This window comes from Pleurodeles waltl, chromosome 8 (assembly GCF_031143425.1).
Source record: "Pleurodeles waltl isolate 20211129_DDA chromosome 8, aPleWal1.hap1.20221129, whole genome shotgun sequence".
Classification (NCBI taxonomy): Eukaryota; Metazoa; Chordata; class Amphibia; order Caudata; family Salamandridae; genus Pleurodeles; species Pleurodeles waltl.
Window position 1 is genome coordinate 523812858 of NC_090447.1, and position 20520 is coordinate 523833377.

Genomic DNA, 20520 nt, shown 5'->3' on the forward strand with positions numbered 1-20520 from the left:
AAGTGTGCGTCAGATCTATTTCACCGAGGCTAGTCATGGTATACATTTCAGCTTCACAATCACATATCATATCAAAACAGCTCAGTACACTTTCATAATGTCTTCTTTCTGTGTTAATTAATTTCGTGTCTCACCACATTTCGACAATAACATAATGTCCACGAACACCCTTTCTCTGTGCTGTACACCAACCCTGTGGCACACTGTTGTACATCTTGACATGGAACCAATCCCAACAGCAAAGCCTTGAAAAGGTTGATATATTGTTTTATAAACTCGTATATTACATGGAAGATTAGGAGGGGTAATGTTTTAATTCTTCTTAATCTACAAAAAGTAACTATCCTCCTACGGAAACATTTCATTACAAACAATATCCCGATTTTAGAAGAGTCAAATGCTAAAATAGAAACACCTACGAGTATTACTGAAACCAGTTAGATTACAGTGTGCTTAGCATACTCAATAAATACATGCACCATTCATTCAGCCACTTCTTCCATCTGCTCTGTGCAACTGTGACTAGCCATGATACAACAGCCCACAGCAAAGCCACCATTTACGAGGCACTAAAGGCATGCCATCAAAAATGGCACAACTAGACATCAAATTGGAAATGATGAGCTTCTGTAAGAAGATCTCAACACATTTTAGAGCACTGGAACGTAGTGAGCTCCACTGAAGACAAAGGAGTGGGTCAGGACCAATAATGAGTGGTATAGGCCTTGTGCTACAACATTCCATTGCAACAAGGGCAGCTCCTCTGCCGTGGCGGAGGGGAGTCTCCCCCTGGCTGAGCCAGCGGATAAAAAATAAAACGTTAGCTTGCTATTGTTTTATTTTTCATTTTTCACCTGCTGGTTCAGCCAGCAGGTGCAGGGAGGGGGTGGCTGGGCCATTGGGAGGTGGGAGGAGGGAAGAGTGCACTAAGTGCGCATGTGTGTTTGGCTGGCGGTCTGAGGCCGGCCAAACACACATGCACACTTAGGTTTCTCCAGCCCGGCTGTGTTTAACAGCCGGGCTGGAGAAACAGCACAGACCCCAAGCTAGTGTCTGAGCAGCAGTGACTGCCGCTCAGACCAATCCTGACGCTGCTTACATGCTATGTTTAGCATGTAAGCAGCGTCTGGGTTGCTGGGGAACCTGTGCTGGTGTCCCAGTGAATGCTGGGACACCACAAAAAGAGGAGCGAAGCAGCAGGCGACAGCAGGAGATGGTGGTGCAAGGTAAGTGTTTTGTTTAAAAAAAAAGTTGATTCCCCCATCGTCCCTCCACCCCCCTCCTTGACATATGTGGCGGATGCTACTGCATCTTTCTGGTTCTCCTGGTTCAATTTAAAACATTCTACCCTCAGTGGGTGGAATGTTATGATAGCATTGTAGCTCTTCTGCTCTGCGGTATACCAGTTTTTTTAGCCTTCACCTGTGACCAGGGCCTTTAACTCTGATTCATAGCTGTTAACAACCGACATAGCATTCAGCATTGTCACTATAAGGCAGGGCTACTCATCATATAAAGCTCTGACTGAACTCCAGCTTACCAAGGCTAATGCCCAGGAGCAAGTGTGAGACTGCAACTGCCTCTTCACTGCTAGTCTGAGTTTGACTCTACAGTATTCCATATGTAGGTATTACAACTCCCAATCCTCAAGCATGTGTACTGTAAGGGGAGGCCTACAGTATTTTAAGTGATGATCTAGTTTAGAATTCTTTACATAGCTCAGACTCTATGGTAACAATACATACCCTGCCCCCATTCCCCATACACACACATTGTTTGGTTTATTGCAATTTTCTTGGTTCACCATTGATTCATTCTCTTTAGAAATAACTGTGTTAATTTTTGGAAGGAAAAAGATGGCCTTCACAGTGTGATTTTATAGTTTGAGCTTCTGCTGATCCAAAGAACCACAGAAAGCAAGGTATCAACAGGGCCCCGGCTATCCAACCAATATATAGGATTTTACAAAAATAAGGAGGTTTAGGTCATCACAGCCTAACCTAACCAATTCACATGCCACCCTCCGAAATCAACCAGGAAGAGCATAGCAAACTCAGAAGTGAATCAGTTGTCATACTACAAACTATACAAGTCTGACACTACCAAAATAAAATAAATGACATAAAAGAAATCTCAACAACTTCCTGGTCAGCGTCTGCTGCCCTCCCAAGCTCCACTGGTTGCTGCTGCTGCCTCTGCCTTGCCTGGGACCGAACTGAGAGTCTACCTGACTCTCAGTTTGAGGCCCTCCTCCACCCGCAGACTCCTGCCTGCGCCTCCTCCCTGGTGGTCTAGTGGCCATCACAAATAAGTATCTCTCTTTATCTCTCCTTTATTCCGAATTCTATACTTCTGCCTTTTTTCTTTCTACTTTGAGTTTTTCTCTTTTTCTGTCCTTTGTTGTCCCTCTCCCTCCCACACCGTTCTTGCTCCTGCGCCCCCCACCGTGAAGCACCTTTCCCGCCCTGCCGCCGCCCAGCTGACCAGACCCCTCACCCCCCTTCTTAATGGTAGCAGCAGCATGGCGTGCACAGTAGACACACTGCTGGCGCGCCAAAGGCAAGCCCATCTGCACCCAGTGGCAGGAACCCTGGATCTCCGACAAGCCATCCCCTGGCCAGCATCCATTACGACTCCCTGACCCTCCGCCACCTTAACACCAGATGTCTCAGCAACTGCTGCACCACATCCCCCAAGGACACCCACAGACTTTTTCTGTGCAGGAATGGCAACTTCAGTGCCGACCACAACAAGCAGAAGGTACTCCCCACACCCAGTAAACAACAACACCCACCACAACCCCATCAACTGCCTCCTCCTGAACATCGGCTCCCTCCACAAGCATGCCACCGAACTCTAGGATTTGATCGGCACTGCCCGACTCGACATCGCCTCCCTTAACAAGACCTGGACCAACGCCACCTCGGGACCAGACATTGCCATCCCGGACAGATACAGCATCCTAAGGAGGGACCGGCCCTCCCGCCCAGGCAGAGGACTCACCATCATACACAAGTCTTTACTAGGTATCAAGGCCAACTCATAGGAACAGTGCACCACCATGGAACACCTTCACTTCCTGGTCCACACCAATCACAACTCCTCCATCCGCGGCACCCTGGTATACAGACCACCCCGCCACCGCCCAGCCCTTCATCGACAACATAGACTTTGCAACCCCCCCATACTCTGGCATCCAATGACTACCTCCTCCTCAGCGACCTGAATTCCCACCTCAAGGACGGCAACGATCCAAACACCACCGCTCTACTCGACAACCTCGCCACCCTCGGCCTCAGACAGCTGATCACCGCGCCCACCCACATCGCAGGACACACACTGGACCCCATCTCCACCTCAAGCAAACAGATTACCATTGAGACCATCTCCACCACAGACTGGACCGACCAACGCTGCCTACACTTCACCATCACCATCACCATACCCAGTAGCCGCATCCAAGCTCCCAGAACACCCCTCCACAGGAAATGGAATGAAATAATCAACAAGCAACTCACTACAACTCTCGCCAAATCCCTCCTGACTCCCTCCGATGACGCCAGCACCTCCGCGTGCAATCTCAACGCATAGATCACCGAATTTGCCAACACTCTAGCCCCCTCCATCTGACATCGGCCAAGCGCATACCAAAGAAAGCCAGCTAGTTCACCACTGAACTCCAAGAATTCAAACGCACCCCCAGGCGCTTAGAGAAAGAATGGAGGAACAGCCAAACCAGCAAAGACATTGCCTCCTTCAGAGCCGAAACCGCCATCCACCGCCAACATATCAAGAACGCAAGAAAGAATGCACTCTGGGAACGCATCAACTCCTCCACACACAACACGAAGGAACTTTTCTCAGTCATAAACAAGTTCACAAATTTCCCCTCCGAAGCCACCAGCATCCCCCATCGCAAGACCTCCATGACAAACTTGCTATCTTCTTCCACAGCAAGATCCAAGACATCTAGGACAGCTTCCTCCCTGAAAACCAACCCAGTACCAGTACCTACGACCGACCCACCTTCCCAGAACCTACCCAGACCATCCACATTTGGTCCACGCTCACCACGGAAGAAACAGAAATCATCATGAACAGCACCCACTCCAGAGCCCCCACGGACCATTTCCTGCACCACATCTATGTCGGAGCCAGCACATCCATTGCTCCAAGCTCCGGAACATGATAAACCACTCCATCAACACTGCCACCTTCCCCGAGGACTGGAAACACGCCGAAGTACGCCCCCTATCTGAAGAAACCCTCAGCTGACCCATCAGAACTAAAGAACTTTCGGACCATCTTGTTGCTACCCTGCCTGGCCAAAGAACTGGAGAAAGCCATCAACAGACAACTGTGAAATTTCATTGAAGTCAACAACTCTCTGGACAGCTCCCGGACCGGGTTCTGCAGCAACCACAGTACAGACACAGCTCTTCTTGCAGCCATCGATGACATCCAATCACTTCTAGACTGCAGCCACACGGCAGCACTCATACTCCTCGACCTCTCAGCAGCCTTTGACACGGTCTCCCACAGCACACTATGCACCAGACTCCACAAGGTAGAAACCCGCAGAACAGCCCTGAAATGGATCAACTCCTTCCTCTGAGGAAGGAAGGACTCAGAGGGTCAGGCTCCCTCCCTACAAATCTAAACCCACAGGAGTCAGCTGCGGAGTTCCCCAAAGATTCAACACATACATGACCCCACCCCCAGCCATCGTCAGAAGCCACGGAATGGACAACATGTCATACGCTGATGACACACAAGTCATCATTTCCCTCACCAAAGATCCAGACACAGCCAAAAGGAATTTCCACTTGGGAATGGAACGCTCTATACGCCGGCACCACAATGAGAAACATCAAAAAGCTGCAACTCATCCAGAACACCATCGCTAGACTTGTCCTTAACCTCCCATGCCAAGAACATATCTCCCAGCACCTGAGGACCCTCCACTGGCTCCCGATAGAAAAACGAATCCCCTTCAAATTACTCACCCACACGTACAAAGCCATACATAACATCAGACCAGCCTACCTGAACCACCGTGTCTCCTTCCACAGCCCCGTCAGATCCCTCCGCTCAACTGGCTCTGGCCACTCTCCCTCGCATTCGGAAAATCACCGCCGGAGGACGATCCTTCACCTACATCGCAGCAAAGAGCTGGAGCAACCTACCCCTATACCTCAGACAAAGCTCATTGCTCACCATCTTCAGGAAGAACCTCAAGACGTGGCTTTTCGGATGAGGTTCCACCAGCATCCCCCCCGAACACCCCCCCCCAGCACCTTGAGACCCTCGTGAGCTACAAAAACTGATTGATTGAACAAGAGGACATCTCAAACTCTCCCAAATACAAAAACATAAAGAATCAGATAACTTTTGAATCCCACTGAAAGGTATCCAGAAGGCCTATAGGTTTTGTTTTCTGAGAGATATTTGATCCAATTTCACTAGATATATCCTCATCTACTTATATAATGACCTATGAAGAGAAAAGCCATTGACATTAATTACACCTTCTTCATGAGTGTATCCATGCATTTCTTTCAATGTTAGAAAAGAAGCTGTAAATAGATAGGAACTCAAATATTATATACAAATGCTAAGGCAAAAAGGCAACATAGTTCCCTTAGTATCCATCCAAATTAAGTGCTATTTTCAGGGTGAACCTATGATTTACAGTACACATCAAACAAAAGAAATTCTACACACATAACTAGGTACAGAGAAAATTTCGGAAATCCAATACTACAGAAGGGTGAGGATTGTGGGGCTCCAAAATGATGCCAAATCTTTGTAGAACCCTTTTCTGACCCACTGCTTCTGCCCACCCTGAGTAAGATAAAGCATTGTGAGGCAGTCGTGTGGTCCACTGTTGACGTATAGGAGCTCTGTCCTGAATGATGTAGCTGTGCGGTGGCCTCAGAGGAAGAAGGGGTATAACTTAGTTCAACTTGCTATATATATATATATATATATATATATATATATATATATATATATATATATATATATGTATATATATATATATATATATTTTCACTTAAAACACCAAAGGTTACTGGGACATTATAATTAGGCTTACATTCTAAACTTACAAAATCATAGAAATTAACCAGTTATAGTTAGAGTTACCTCAAGTAACTATAACTCGTGTCATAAGATAAGTATAACTTGCGCCCTTGCCATGCACTGCTAATGACCCCACAAATTACGGCACTCATGACAGCTTTGATAACATCATTGATAATATCAATGTAATATTTGCAGTAACATTTTTGCCCCCCCAAAAAAACTGTGCATGGCGGGAGTTGGAGGTTCCATGGGCTGAAGGGGATGACGACCAGCCTCACCCACACTTTAAAATAATTTTTCCCCGGGGAGGTCGTAATCCACCGGGCGCGGGGGCCATGTGGCTCGCACATAATTTCCATTTGGCTCCGGGGAGGTGGCAGTCCCTGGGGCAGCGGGAGGGGGCCAGGAGGACCTTCCTGCATTATTGTACAAATGCTCCCAGGACTTGGCCCACCCAGGGGCTTAATAAAAACGAAGCGTGGGAGCCCACAGTAAGTTTTTTTTTAAATTTATCCACGAATCCACTGTGAATCAGTCCGTAAGATAAAAAAAAGGTTTTTAGTCCTAGGGGATCCCTTTTGGACCCCACCACCAGAGCTAAGGGGTCAGGGTGTTCTTAGACCCAACGTGGGTGACAACACTTAAAGGCTTCCTTGCTGAAGTGTTGTCAGACAATCAGATATCAGCTCGAGATCGGGAGGGGTCGCAAATTCTTTGTGTCCCTAGATTTACAAGTGTGTTTTCTCCTTAATTTCTCAAAAATGACTGAATGAAATTACACCAAAACAAAAAGCACACTCTTTCTGGACCAGGACCTACCTTTCTACCAAACTTGGTGCAATTCCATCCAGTAGTTTCTGTGTTATTGCTGTTCAAAATCCCTATGGAAAAATTAATGGGGAAAACTTGTTTTGGGAGACCCCCTCTTTTTCTCGTCCTCCCCTGGATGGATCACCCCAAAACTTTCCAGACAGCAGCAAGTAAAAAAAAGCTTTTTATATAGAAACTAGGTCCTAACTATAACTACTTAGTTCCCCCCCCCTCCCACACACACACACACAGTTTTCTCATCAATAATTTCACTGGAAATGTTACACTGATATGATCAATGATGTATATGAGTCAATTATGGAGACATTTTTCAGGAATGTGCAAGCTTTCTTCTGAGAGGTTTTTTTAATATAACTTTACTTACTAAGACATTTAACGTGTTCTTGTTTGGTGAAATATTGTTGCAAGAAATTTTAGTTATAATACAAAAAACAAACAAACCAAACAAACGTAAATTTAGATCACAGATTACACGGTCGGTAATGTGATATGTAAGGTTATTTTTCTATTTTTAGCAAACAGAAAACGTTAATAACATGGTGTATGCTGAAAGGACTTTTTTGTGATCGAGTCTGAAATAGCAAAAAAACCATTAACTTTGTCATGCCACAATAAATGAGCCACATTGTGCATATCTGTAGATGTTTATAAATCATGTTTGTAAATATCTCGACAAAGAATATAAATAGGAAATATAAATATTAAAGCTTTTCAAATACAAGAACACAACATTCTTTAAAAAGAACAGCCTTAATATAATTCCTCACTTATGAGTAACATGGTGGACAATTAATAAATATTTCATAATTTCTACTATTAAATATATCAGCACTACCAATCTGTCTTCAAGAAATGCATGCACTGCCCAGAAAAACACAAGGAAGGGACAAAACGAGTTCATCTTCCAAAAATCTTGTAAAACTCGTTTTTTCACCTATCCCAAGTCAGGCACGCAATATCTCTTTTTTATCTATTAAAGCAGATCATGGACCAGCTGGTAAAATCTATGCCAAGAACGGAGGGGCAGCATGCACTTATGGACATCGAGGTTCCACCGTACTTGGTTTCTGCCCATTTCTTACTACACTATTAGCGAGCATTCATTATTGGTGTAATCAAAAATAAGGCACCATTAGCTGGAACGGGACCTTCGCTGGCAGCTGAGGTAAGTAAAAAGAAAATGCTTTTAAATGTATGGTATGCGCACTAGTGCAGGTGATGGCGCGCGCTCGCGCGCACGTGTGTGTGTGTGTGATACCGTGTGAAATTGAGTGTTGATGAGTGAGCATGAATAAGTCAGAATGAGACAGAATGCGTCAGTAAGAGTAACTGCAAGTGAGAGTGGGAATGGATGAGTAAGAATGAGTGTGAAGGAGCGTTAAAGAGTGTGTGAGAATGCGTGTGAGGGAGCATCAGTAGGTGGCAGTGAGTGCAACTGTGTGATAATGAGTGAGGCAGTGAGTGAGGATGAGTGAATCAGTGACTGAGAACACATGAGAATAAGTGATTGAAAGTAAGGGTACAAGTGAATGTGAGTGAGAAAGCGTATGTGAGAGAGTAAGAGTTAGTGTAAATGAGTGAGTAAAGGTGAGTGCAAGAGAGTCAGCGAAGAAAAATGAGTGGGTGTGAGTAAGAATGTGGTGTTATGTTTCTGAACCCGACCATGGCCCTGGGATACTGGAGGTATTTATTGCCTGACACAGCCACCCACAACAAAACGCTGGCACTGGCATATTGTAGGCAATCCTTAGCATGATGGGTATCTATGAGAAAATGCTGGCACTGGCATAGTAAAGTTAATACTTGGTACTGGCACTCTAGAGGCAACACATGGCATATGGGACACCAGTGGCAAAACGCTACCACTAGCATAATCGAGGTCTTTGCTGGCATCAGGGCAGCTGTGAAAAAATGCTGGTGCTGGCAGACTGGAGAAAATTGTTGGCATGGGGGCACCAGTGGTAATATGATGGCATTGGCGTATTTGGAGGGAATTCTTGCCACAAGAACACCAGTGCAATATGGGAGGGGGCAAAATGGCACAATGCTGGCCCTGACATAGCAGAGGTACTTTCTGATATAAGCTCCCCTCATGGTATATGGACGGCCTAATGGCAAAATTCTGCCAATGACATATTTTATGTAATTTGTGGCTTAAGGAGGCAGCCATGGCATAATGCTGAGCCTGACACAAAGGAGGTAATGCTTGGCATATGGGGGCATCCATAGTACATTTTTGGAAAAAGAGGTCAACCTGTGGACTGACGGGTTTATTTGGCTTGGTACACCATTAAAGGATTTTAATATTTAATGAGTGTCCTTTCAGCTCCTATGATTTGTGAGCAAATCTACGTGGAAGCCATGTGTTAAAATGTACTATATGACAAAGTTTATTTCCAAGTTTTCTCAGGAGGACACACCCCTCTCCCAAAGCTCTCCCTACAAGAGATCAGGCCTATTCACTTCTTTCACTCACAACAATTTCATTAGGGCCCATCACTTTCTAAGAATACGAGCTGCCACTGTAAGAACTGAAGGTAACAGTGTCTTGATGAGAACGGTTTACTTTGTGCAGCTTACACTGGGGCCGTGACATTTCTCAGCACCTGGACGCCGTACAGGCGCTTTATAAACTTCTTAACATACCACAACAAACATACCATAACGCTTTAAATCACCGTTATGTCACACTTTTCGAATAGAATAACAAAATTGACATTTCCAGTTTTTTGGCATGTTTCATTATAGGGAACACATGAAAAAAGATGTGTTTGAATGAACACTTCACCTCTATGCTTAACACGAGGGATAGTGCTTCCAAATGATCATAAAACAAATGAAACAACAGAAGAAATATTTTAAACCAACTACATCGTTCATATTCAATATAGAGTATTTATAATTTAATGGATGTGGATTTAACCACTATTTTTTAATCTCCTTTTCTTCCTATGATTTATCAATACATTTCTTGTTGTGGTACACTCTAGGGGAACTTTTAAATCATGAACGTTAGTGGTATAGATAAAAGGGTTCCAAGTGCTGTTCTTTGCTTTGTGGCACTTGATCAACATATAAATGTTAATATAATAAATAGAAATATTTAATGTCCCTCCCCCCCCCCATCAGGGCCGGCTTTAGGACTGGTGGCGCCCTCTGGGACAGTTTATTGTAGCACCCCCCACCCCATGACCTCCTCCTCGGTTTCACTCTCTACCATCCGGCAAATGTGCCCCTCATCTCTCACATCCTTCACATACATTCATGTGTTTTAAAGCACTTGCAAAGGCTGGCTTTACTAATCCGTTCAGCTAGCCACATAAAATATAGAGGCTTATTTAAGAGCCACTAGCGCCATTCTTACTCCACAGTAGCGTCATTGTTTTACACTAATGTGGCGTTATAAGGCCAAAAGCGCTGTGCCATATTTACAAAGTGGCTCAATGCATGCATTGCGCCACTTTGTATCCGCTTGCGCTACATTATGCCTGTGCCAGGCATAATGTATGCAAAGGTGGCATTCCCTCGTTAGGGGGGCCAAAAAAATGGCGCAAAGAAATCTGACAGATTTCTTTGCGTCATTTTTTTCCAGCACTTTTAACGCCTGCTCAGAGCAGGCATTAAATGGAGGCGTCTGTTGGTTACAATGGGCCTCTTGGTGCTTTGCAGGATTAGCATTAAAAAAAATTACGCTAATCTTGCAAAGCACCGGACTTGAGTAAAAAATTCTGACACTACTCCCCTAATTACCGCCATGTTGTGCCGTATTTTAAATACAGCGCACACATGGTGGCGTTAGGGGAGAGCTAAGGGGCACAAGGAAAGTGGTGCTGCACACAGTGCTGCACCACTTTTTTCAAATATGCCTCATAAGGGCATACTTAAGGGTACCTAGTGCCATTCTAATGCCACATTAGTGTAATTTTTTTAAAACTAATGTGGCATTAGAAGGCCAAAAAAACTGCACCATATTTACCAAGTGGCGCAATGCATGCATTGCACCACTTTGTAAACCTTTGCACTACATTATGCCTGTGCCACGTAAGGGAGGCCCAAAAAAATGACTTAAAGAAATCTGATTTCTTTGCGTCATTTTTTCGGCACTTTTAACACCTGCTCAGAGCAGACATTAAGAGGAAGCTTCCATTGGTTACAAATGGGCCTCTGGGTGCTTTGCAGGATTAGCGTCAACATTTTTGATGCTTATCCTGCAAAGCGCCGGACTAGCATAAAATTTAGAAGCTAGTCCTCTAACTACCGCCATAGTGCGCCGTATTTTAAATATGACGCACACATGGTGGAGTTAGATGGGGCGCTAAGAAGTGCAAGAAAAGTGGCGGAGCATTGTGTGCAGCACAACCTTTTTCAAATATGTCCCTTAGGGCAGCGCTTAATTTGTAAAGAAAAAGGTGCTGGTGCCCAAAGCCCTCCTCTTAAACACGTGACTGCTGCAATTAAATGAGTGAACACTTAATACAGAGGCAGTGTAATCCTGAAGCCATCTCGGGCCTCTTCAATCCATTTACAGGCACTCCCTGCCCCTTCAGCTCACTCTTGCGAATTTCTGCTTTTTCCCCATTGTGACGCTTTTTCGTTTTTCTCTTCCTCCGTTTTTCCTATATGTGCCTTTTTCTCGCAGTAAATGCTTGAGGCAGAAAAATAAGCGCTGGTCCTCAAAAATAAGTGCTGGTGCTCCGCACCGGAAACAACAAGCACAAATTCAGCACTGCCATAGGGGCATATTTAAGAGCCCCTAGTGCCATTCTAACACCACATTATTGTCATTTTTTACACTAATGTGGCATTAGAAGGCCAAAAACGCTGTGCATATTTACAAAGAGGCGCAATGCATGTGCCAGGCATAATGTATGCAAAGGGGGCATCAGATTTCTTTGTGTCATTTTTTTCCGGCACTTTTAACGCCTGTTCAGAGCAGGTATTAAAAGGAGGCTTCAATTGGTTACAATGGGCCTCTGGGTGCTTTGCAAGATTAGCGTCAAAATTAATCGTGCAAAGCGCCGGACTAGCATAAAAAATTCTGACACTAGTCCCCTAACTACTGCCACGGTGCGCCGTATTTTAAATATGACGCACACATGATGGCGTAAGGGGGGGACGCTAAGGGGTGCAAGAAAAGTGGCGCTGCACTGTATGCAGTTCCACTTTTCCTAAATATGCCGCATGGTTCTGCTTCTTTGCAGCAGGCATGTTAACCCTCTATGCTACTTTATGTTGAGTCAAAGCTGCCACTAGGCAAAACTCCCATCTCTCTCTCTATCAGGAACATTAATCACAAGAGGTATCTTGACATTTTAATTGTTTCTTGAAGGCTAAACTCACAAGGAACTTTTCAGCAGGTGCTTTTAAATCGCAAGTTTCCTGAGTAATTGCTAAACACAGCGCCCCCCTGAGGTCAGCACCTGCAGAGGTCGCACTGCTCCCACCGCTCAAAAGCCAGCCCTGCCTCCCATAACATGTCAGCACCTTATCACCGGTAGAATATACTAAATAATTTGTCTGTGTTGTGTTATTAGTCATGTTGGTTTTATGGAACTTCAGCAATGTAAAATATTGTCAGGTCATGAAGTTTAAGGTCATGTGACGTCACTTTCTGGAAAGGTTTGGGGTCAAAGGTCATATGATGTCACTTCCGGTAATGTCCTTAATGTCAAAGGGTGTGTGATTCACTTCGACCCTATCTTTTGGTGAATCAACATTCATGAAGGAGATCCTTCTCAAACATCATGACCTCATTCGTGGTACATCTAGCTATCACCTCATGGATGTATTTTCCTAGAAAAGCTTGCATTGCCGTCTCAAATGTTTGAAGGGGATAGAAAATTAAACTGGCCTTTGCTGATAGATGGAATTCTGAGCTAAGGGCTCCTGTTTATTTTGACAACGGGTACAGCAATCATAAGTTTACTTATGCACATGCATAAAGAAAGGGTGGGACAGCGCTGCTGAAGGACTCGAGACTGCCAAGACTTGCAATGGTGTTTCTGGCCCCCAGTGAGGAGCCTCCAGCAAATCGCCACCAAAGAAAAGTGATTAATGAAGGATGACAGACGAATGAAGATAACACAGTTAGAGCAAGTGGAGTGCAAAATTAGCCATGAGGACATGTAGGTAGTTGTGTCGTTGAGATAGTAGAGCACACTTGCCAAGTTAAATGCAGCCTGCCTTTGATGCTGAACAATTGGTTTCAGCAGTAGAGATGAGTTTAAAAGTCCCGACCAGTATCTACCAAAACATATTGGTAGGGGGAGGATCACAGTGCAGATGCAAAAAACAAAGAGGAAGGATACCACCACTTCTGCGCTCACAGTTGCAACAATCACCGACTCCAGGTATATGTACAAAGGCGCTACTCTGCCGGTCCCCATTAGTGGTAGAAGGCACAAGGCATGGCCAGGGTAGTGTACATGCAGGCAACATAGATTATGGATGCACAAAACCAGGCAACTAAGGCCCTAACTCAACAGTTAGCGGGGACACACCTGGTCCATGGGGGGATTGGAACATAGGCACATGGAAAAGACTGGCTGTCTGATTAGTTATTAAGCACACTTCAAGCTGTGGGGAGACCAGTTAGAGAAGTAGATCATACTGAAAAATCATGCCCTAGCCTACATGGTTGGCGGGTCCCCTGAAAGATACAGTTGTCAAAAAGGCACAAGCTAGGCGAGATGTAAAGATTTTTTTCAGCAGTGTGAGACAGAATTCCTACCAAACACAATGGCAGCTAAATTGAGCCCTGCGGAACAAAGCATAACCTAAACGCCTACCTTGCAGAGCTGAAACAAGACATAGAAAAAACATATGGGGGAAGCCTGAAGGCACTCGGGGCTGACATGAGCAAGCCTATCTCAGAACTAAGTTTTTGTATGAAATTGTTCAACTAGCATCTTGAAGCCATTAAAAGCCTACTCCTTGTGAGCACAGCAGTAGACCATTGCTTCCATACAACAGTTGCTAAACTAGAATAACAGGCAAGATCATGTCTGGACAAATCTTAAGATCTTGAAAATAGGTCAAGAAGAGACAACATCAGAATCCAAACCCTTAAAGAGGTTACAAAAAGCAAACATATTCATGAATGTTTAGAGCAAATTTGTCGGCGAATCCTGAAGAAAGGTCTGTAATTCACAATCAGTTAACAAATAGGGTGCACAGAGAGGGCCGACTTTCCACAGGACACAACATGCACCCTCAGGAGAAGTGGCTTAGCTGACTGTCTATTGGCTCAAAGAAAACATAAAATAGGAATCCAGGCATATCTGAATCAAGGCCAGTTCACTATGGTGATAGCTCTACTTCAGGCTTCAGTGCAGAAGAGATCTCTCTCTGTTTACCTAAGAGCTGCCCCAGGACGAGATTTATTACAGACAACTACACTCATTTTATTTACAATTTCACTAGAGGGTAACAAGGTTATGATCACAACTCTGGTAGGGAGCCAAGTGTTGATAAGTAGTGAGGAAGATGTGGCTGAATAGGAAGAATCAACAGGTCAATGAAGAGGACCATCCTAACACAGAGAATGCAAGAGGGATAGAAAAAAAGAGCACCACAACAGGAAACAAACTATGAAGAAACATGATAGGAAGATGTTGCTCCAATGAAACCTGCAGTACCTGGGAACAGGAAACCAATGCAATATTAAGTCTGAAGGTAAGTCAGAGCCCCTCATGAAGGTTTTGCACTTTTTGACAAGGGGAGAGAGAGAGGCAAAGTGCGATCACTGAGCTGGTGGGGGTGAGGGTTGTGGTTTCACTCAACTTTGAGTTAATGGTCCTGTTGAATTCTACACTTAGGGAGTAAGGAGATGGTAAGAAAATATGACTATGTTACTCAGGGTTGAGGGGATAAATTTTCCCTTACTGAGTGTCTCTGATGACATTTCTGTGTTGGACAGGTCGAAGCCATGATCATTATGTTGATAGTTTAAGTGGAATGAAAACAGAGATGATGGTCATAGCATACAGATGAAGGGAGGGTCGAAAGTTGGAGCTTCAGTAAGTTTGCAAATGCCAATTTGCTTTCAAACATCTCTTGTTCCATGTGAAAGGCCTAAATTCTCTCACTGAGACACACTAATTTGGAGCTACGTCAAAAACCAAGACACAAACATAATTTACTATGCAAAGGTCAGTTCCACATGACATAGAGAGATTAGCCCCGGCAATTCGAGGCTACCTCAATATCCAAAATTGTGGGAAAACCCACCCTGCATAAGTAGCTGTGTGGTAGGGTAGAATAAGAAAAACAAAAACACATCCCAAGGGCAGATATCAGATGGTACCGATGAGGATTTGCAGGACCTGGGCAATTAAAAAAAATCAGTGTTTACACAACAACTATGGGGCAAGATCAGTTTCTTAAAAAGATAATATCTGACTTAGTGGTCATTAGCTGAGGGGGGGCGGTCCAAGGTGCAACGTTGTTTAGGACACTGATGTGGGCAAACAAGGTACTTATAAGGAGTTTTTCAGGCAATGTCCAAATGGATTTAGAAGAAACTACAACACCCGGCTCTGTAGGATATATGGCAAGCACCTCACTGACACAAAAGGGGTTACTCGTTTCATCACATGATCACTTGTCATAATTTCATATCTACTTCTTATTTGTCTCCCAGAAGCCAAGTGGGGCTTTTGATATGTCATATGTGAAATATCAATCGCTAATGAGGCAAGTATGGAAATCATTCTATATGGACATGGGAAGTGAACCAAAAGAGGATTGTGGAAACTGAACATGGGACTATTTAATGACCTAGGGCCAGATGTATCAAAGGATTTTGCATTCGCAAACGTGCGAAACGGTAAATCCCACCATTTCCGAATGCAAAATCGCCTTTCAAGATGCATGAAAGGCATTCGCAGTGCAGTTCTAAGGAACTCTAAATTAGCGATTCCTTGCAAATGCAACGAGATAATGAGAATCACATACTGCAATTCGCAAATAGTGACGTGAATTTCCAAATCGCATTCTGCGATTCGCAAATCCTGCATGCAAATGCAATGCATCAACAAGTAGCAAATTGTGAATATTCACAGAATGGCTTTTTGCACGTGCAATTTACCACAAACTGAAATCAAGTGGTAAACAGGTGCAACCTATATAAAGAGGCCAAGAATGACTCAGCCTCTTTTCCTCAATGGCTGCACTCTACGTCTTGGCGAGGAGGAGGAGTATCCTGGCAGGTTTGAGCAAAAGGAGGAGGAGACAGAAGAGCATTTTGAGAGTGCGCATTACTCTTTTTGACCAGACAGAGGAGGAGATATATAATACGTACAGGTTAAACTCAGCCATGATACTTGACCTGATAGCTGATCTACAACCCCTACTGCAGCGAAACACACACAGGACCAATATCATACCCACCCATGTGCAGGTATTATGCTCCCTGCGCCTATTAGCCTCAGGGAGTTATCAAGGGGTCATAGCAGCAGCTGGAGGTGTCTCAGAGAGTGCGCTTTCACACTTCTTCAATGCATTCCTCAATGCCATGCTTGGCAAAATCCATCTTCACAAAAGATTCCCCAACACCCCACAGGAATTGCTACAAACCAAATACAATTTCTACCAGATTGCCCAATTCCCACATGTCATTGCCGGCATCAACAGGACACATGTAGCTATCTGTCCACCATCGGCCACAGAGTATGTTTATCGGAACAGAAAGAGTACACATTCCATGAACATACAAGTCATAAGCAATGCCTCCAACGTTATAACGGATCTTGTGGCCAGATACCCAGGTAGCACACATGACTCCTGCATCTTCAGGCACAGTGGAATACACACAAGACTACTTGCTGGGGAGTTTGGCGAAGGATACTTATTTGGTAATGTAATAGTTGACAATGTTGCCTTGATGTATATATGGTGTCACGGATAACAAATACTAATTTTACTCTACTGTCATTCTAGGTGACAGTGCACATGCAGTGCGCTCCTTTATACTTACACCCTATCTGAATCCTGCCATGCCAGGTGAAAGGAGGTACAATGCAGCACCCAGGACGACACGCAGCGTTGTAGAGAGGACCATCGGCCTGCTGAAGAGCAGTTTCAGATGCCTGCACAAGAGTGGCGGTGCTATGCAATACAGTTCCGAAAACACCTGCAAAATCATGGCTACATTTGCTATGTTGCACAACATCGCAACAAAAAGGGGCTTGCCAGTGGAACCCACAGAGCCTGACTCTGATGAGTACCCCTTGCCACCCCTTCAGCCAGCAGAGAGAAGCAGTGCAGCAGAGGGCAGACAAAGACGTGCTGAGATCACACACAACTATATTTGATGTAAGTAATGACAACACCAAGTCAACTTTTATGTATTGCTGTAGGTAGCATCTTTATTGCCTTGACTTCAGGTAATATATGTGTGATTAGGAAAGAGGTAAGCACTATACACAAACAGGTGCTAGTTACAGTGTCACACTATTAGCATCATAGTATCACTGCATTGCTACATGATATGCAAGTCCCCTGTACCTCTCAACCTTACTTTCTACGTCCACGCACTCCACTTGAGTGCTCAGTGGCCTCGGTGGCACCTCTTGTTGCAGGTTCCGAGACAGTACTGTGTCTGGTACTGCGACGCCTAGGATCCATCACAGGGTCTGTGAGACTGCTGAGGCTAGAGAGCTCCTCACTATCCCCACCACCCAGTTCGCTGTTTGTAGCACTGCGTGCTTTCTGCATTGTCTCCAAAACATTGGTGATTTGCAGCAATTCTTGTGCAACGTCCCGACTGCAATGTGCCATCTCCACTTGCATGCCCATAGCACGTCATAATAACAAAGCAGTTGTGGTAGTGAGACGATTGACAGATCTGCAAAACCCATCCAACCTGCCCATCAATTGGTGATGGCGCCTACGGTGGCTGACATGCTACTACTGCATCACAGTGCAGAGTTCCCTAATGACATTTGTCTTCTCCTTTGTCACACATGTTTTCATTGAGAAAGTCCAACCGCTTGTGCATTGATCCCATTGGTTTCATTGAGTGATTCCAACTGCTTGTGCATTGATCCCATTGGTTTCATTGAGTGATTCCAACTGCTTGTGCATTGATCCCATGTTGTCATTGTGAGACTCAAACTGCCTGTGCATTGCTCTCATGTTGTGATCGATTTGACACCAACTGCCTGTGCATTGACCTCATGTGTTTACATTGCAGGAGCTCCACTTTCAGCATGGAAGCCTCAGGGCCACCAAACAGTGATGGACCCTCACCTTCCTCTGTGCACTGTCTGTCTTCTTCGTGCCTCCTGAGGGGAGTGGACTGATGCTGGGGCAGGGACTGCTGTCTGTCAGTGCTTCTAGCCTCTGGGGGTGGTGTGGGTACTTCATCCAGCATTTCATCAGAGTCCAGGTTATACTCAGGGAGGGGTAGCACTCTTGCCTTGCGTCTAATTTGTGCTTGTATGAAGGACTCACTGGTGTTTGAGTCGGACTGTGGCTGACTTTCGCTATCCCCCACATTTCCACCTTCTGCTGCGTCAGGGCCCGGAACATCTGCAACAACAAAGTGTAGCATGTCATTCTTGGATATGTACTCACACAGTTGCGTAATAGGATTAAATATACCCTGGCATAGTATCTCTGAGAGTCTTTTGTATCGTGTATCTGTTTGGTTTTACATTATCTCGCTATTTATGTGGTAGATGCACTTTAGGGGTTTGGGCTACTCACATAATGCATTGTTGTATTGTATGTAAGATGTGGCATGGACTACTTATCACACTGCATAGTGCCATAGCTACTTTCTAAGGGCCATTTGTACATGCACATATGAGGAAACACATCATTACTGCCCTTACCTTTGCTAGTGCTGGGTGTGCTTGAGGTGTCAACGTCAGTGACACCACTGACAGCTTCAGGAAGCAGTGTCGACTCACCATGTCTTCCATGGGTGTAGACGGTGTCTGGGTGGGGGGTCCTCCTCCGGTGCTCCTTGCCTACTTCAGCCTGCTTGCTACCTTCTCTTTGGCAAGTCGTACCAGCGCTTGAGTATCTCCTCGACGGAGGACTGCACATATTTTGGTCTGGATGTCTGACCACAGTTTTCTCTTCTCACTTTCAGGTACCCGTAGTGAGTGTTTTCCAAATGATTTGTTGTGGTTCCTGACCACCTCCTCGGTGAGCACCTCCAATTTCTGCTCACTGAATGTGAGTTTGCGCTTCCTCTCTTCTTTCTCCTTCACATTCCCTTCAGTAGTCATTATTCTGTGTGGTCCTGGTTGACTCTCAAGACTGCCTCCCTGGTGCTTGGCTGGGCCTCTCTGCCTGCTCCTGTAGCTGGGGCTTCTGGAAACAGCATGCACTGACTCACTTCCTGGTTGTGATGTCATCAGGCTGTTACAGGTTGCCGGATTCGCAATTTGCGATTTGCAAATACTGATTCACCATTTTTGGCAATTCGGTATTTGGAACTCGCAAATTGCGATTGCGATTTTTAAGAAATCGCTATTACCGATTCGCAATTTTCATACATCCCATTTTGCATTTCTTAAATAGCGATTTCTTAAAATTCGCTATTTAAGAAATGCAAACCGGGAGTTTGATACACCTAGCCCCTAGTATACAGAGCGGAGCAGGCTAAAGCAAACTCTGAATACTTTTAGGCCCAGGGTGGGTTGAGGCTGCTTGAGAAGCCTTATAGACTGAGTGGGTGAAGTCTGCTCAAGAAGCCATTAAAGATTTAAAGGTGAGAATGGAAAACATTAAAGAAAAAGACATCTTGTTAAACAAAATAACAATATAATTGAAAATCAAAACTGGCAATAACATTTTGGGATGGGAATGTCCCCTGCATGGTATACAGGTGTGTTCCACTGCCCCGAGTGCCCGACTGTATATGCATCTGGTAACCTGAATTTTATTTTGGCACTTGCATCAACTATTTTAATTGTGAAAGCAGAGCCCTGGGGCTTTCCCTGACTATGTGAGGTCCTAGACTTCTCCTGTAACCTGGAGGGGTGACCTATGGACTATGGTCACTTTCTTGGGTGTAGCACATAAAGAGATTGTGGCAGCATACTGTGCTTTGAGATTTATAGTGTGACCAGACGTTTATATCTGTGTCAATTCAGAGGATGGCATACAGGCAACTCCTGTGTAAAGTTCTGCTGTTAGGTGTATGTCCTTGCACTAATATCCTGTATGTATGTCAAGTGTGTGTGGATGTCCAGGTTGTGTGTAGCTGTGTGTGTGTGTACCAGAGTATTGAAGCAAGTGATATTCATTTTGGATGCCCATGTTAGGCATGGTATAAGATAGAGGATGAATATAGCTTTCCCAGACAGTGTAAATGTATTGACTGCATTCCTGTTGTTAAAGAATGGAGAGCCAGGCACTGAAGTGAAGAGGGTGGTGATAATATAAACATTAGAAATTCAATAAAGACTTTTCTTAGCAATGGGCTGAGGGGCTGATGATTAGTTTTCATGAGTACTACCATTTGATTGACGGTAACAGTGAGATTTGGGAATGCAGTTTCTGTTGTGCAAGGTTAAGGTACTTCTAGGTCAGGTATGTCCTTTTGTCTGTTCCTGGTTACTGTTTCAGAAAGGCTGATGGCAACCA

General features: G+C 44.7%; 1 protein-coding gene across 5 annotated transcripts in view; it reads right to left on the reverse strand.

The window, feature by feature from the left end:
* The window catches only part of REPS2 (RALBP1 associated Eps domain containing 2), a 636764-nt gene that overhangs the window by 259142 nt on the left and 357102 nt on the right, over positions 1-20520 (reverse strand). The window lies entirely within an intron of this gene.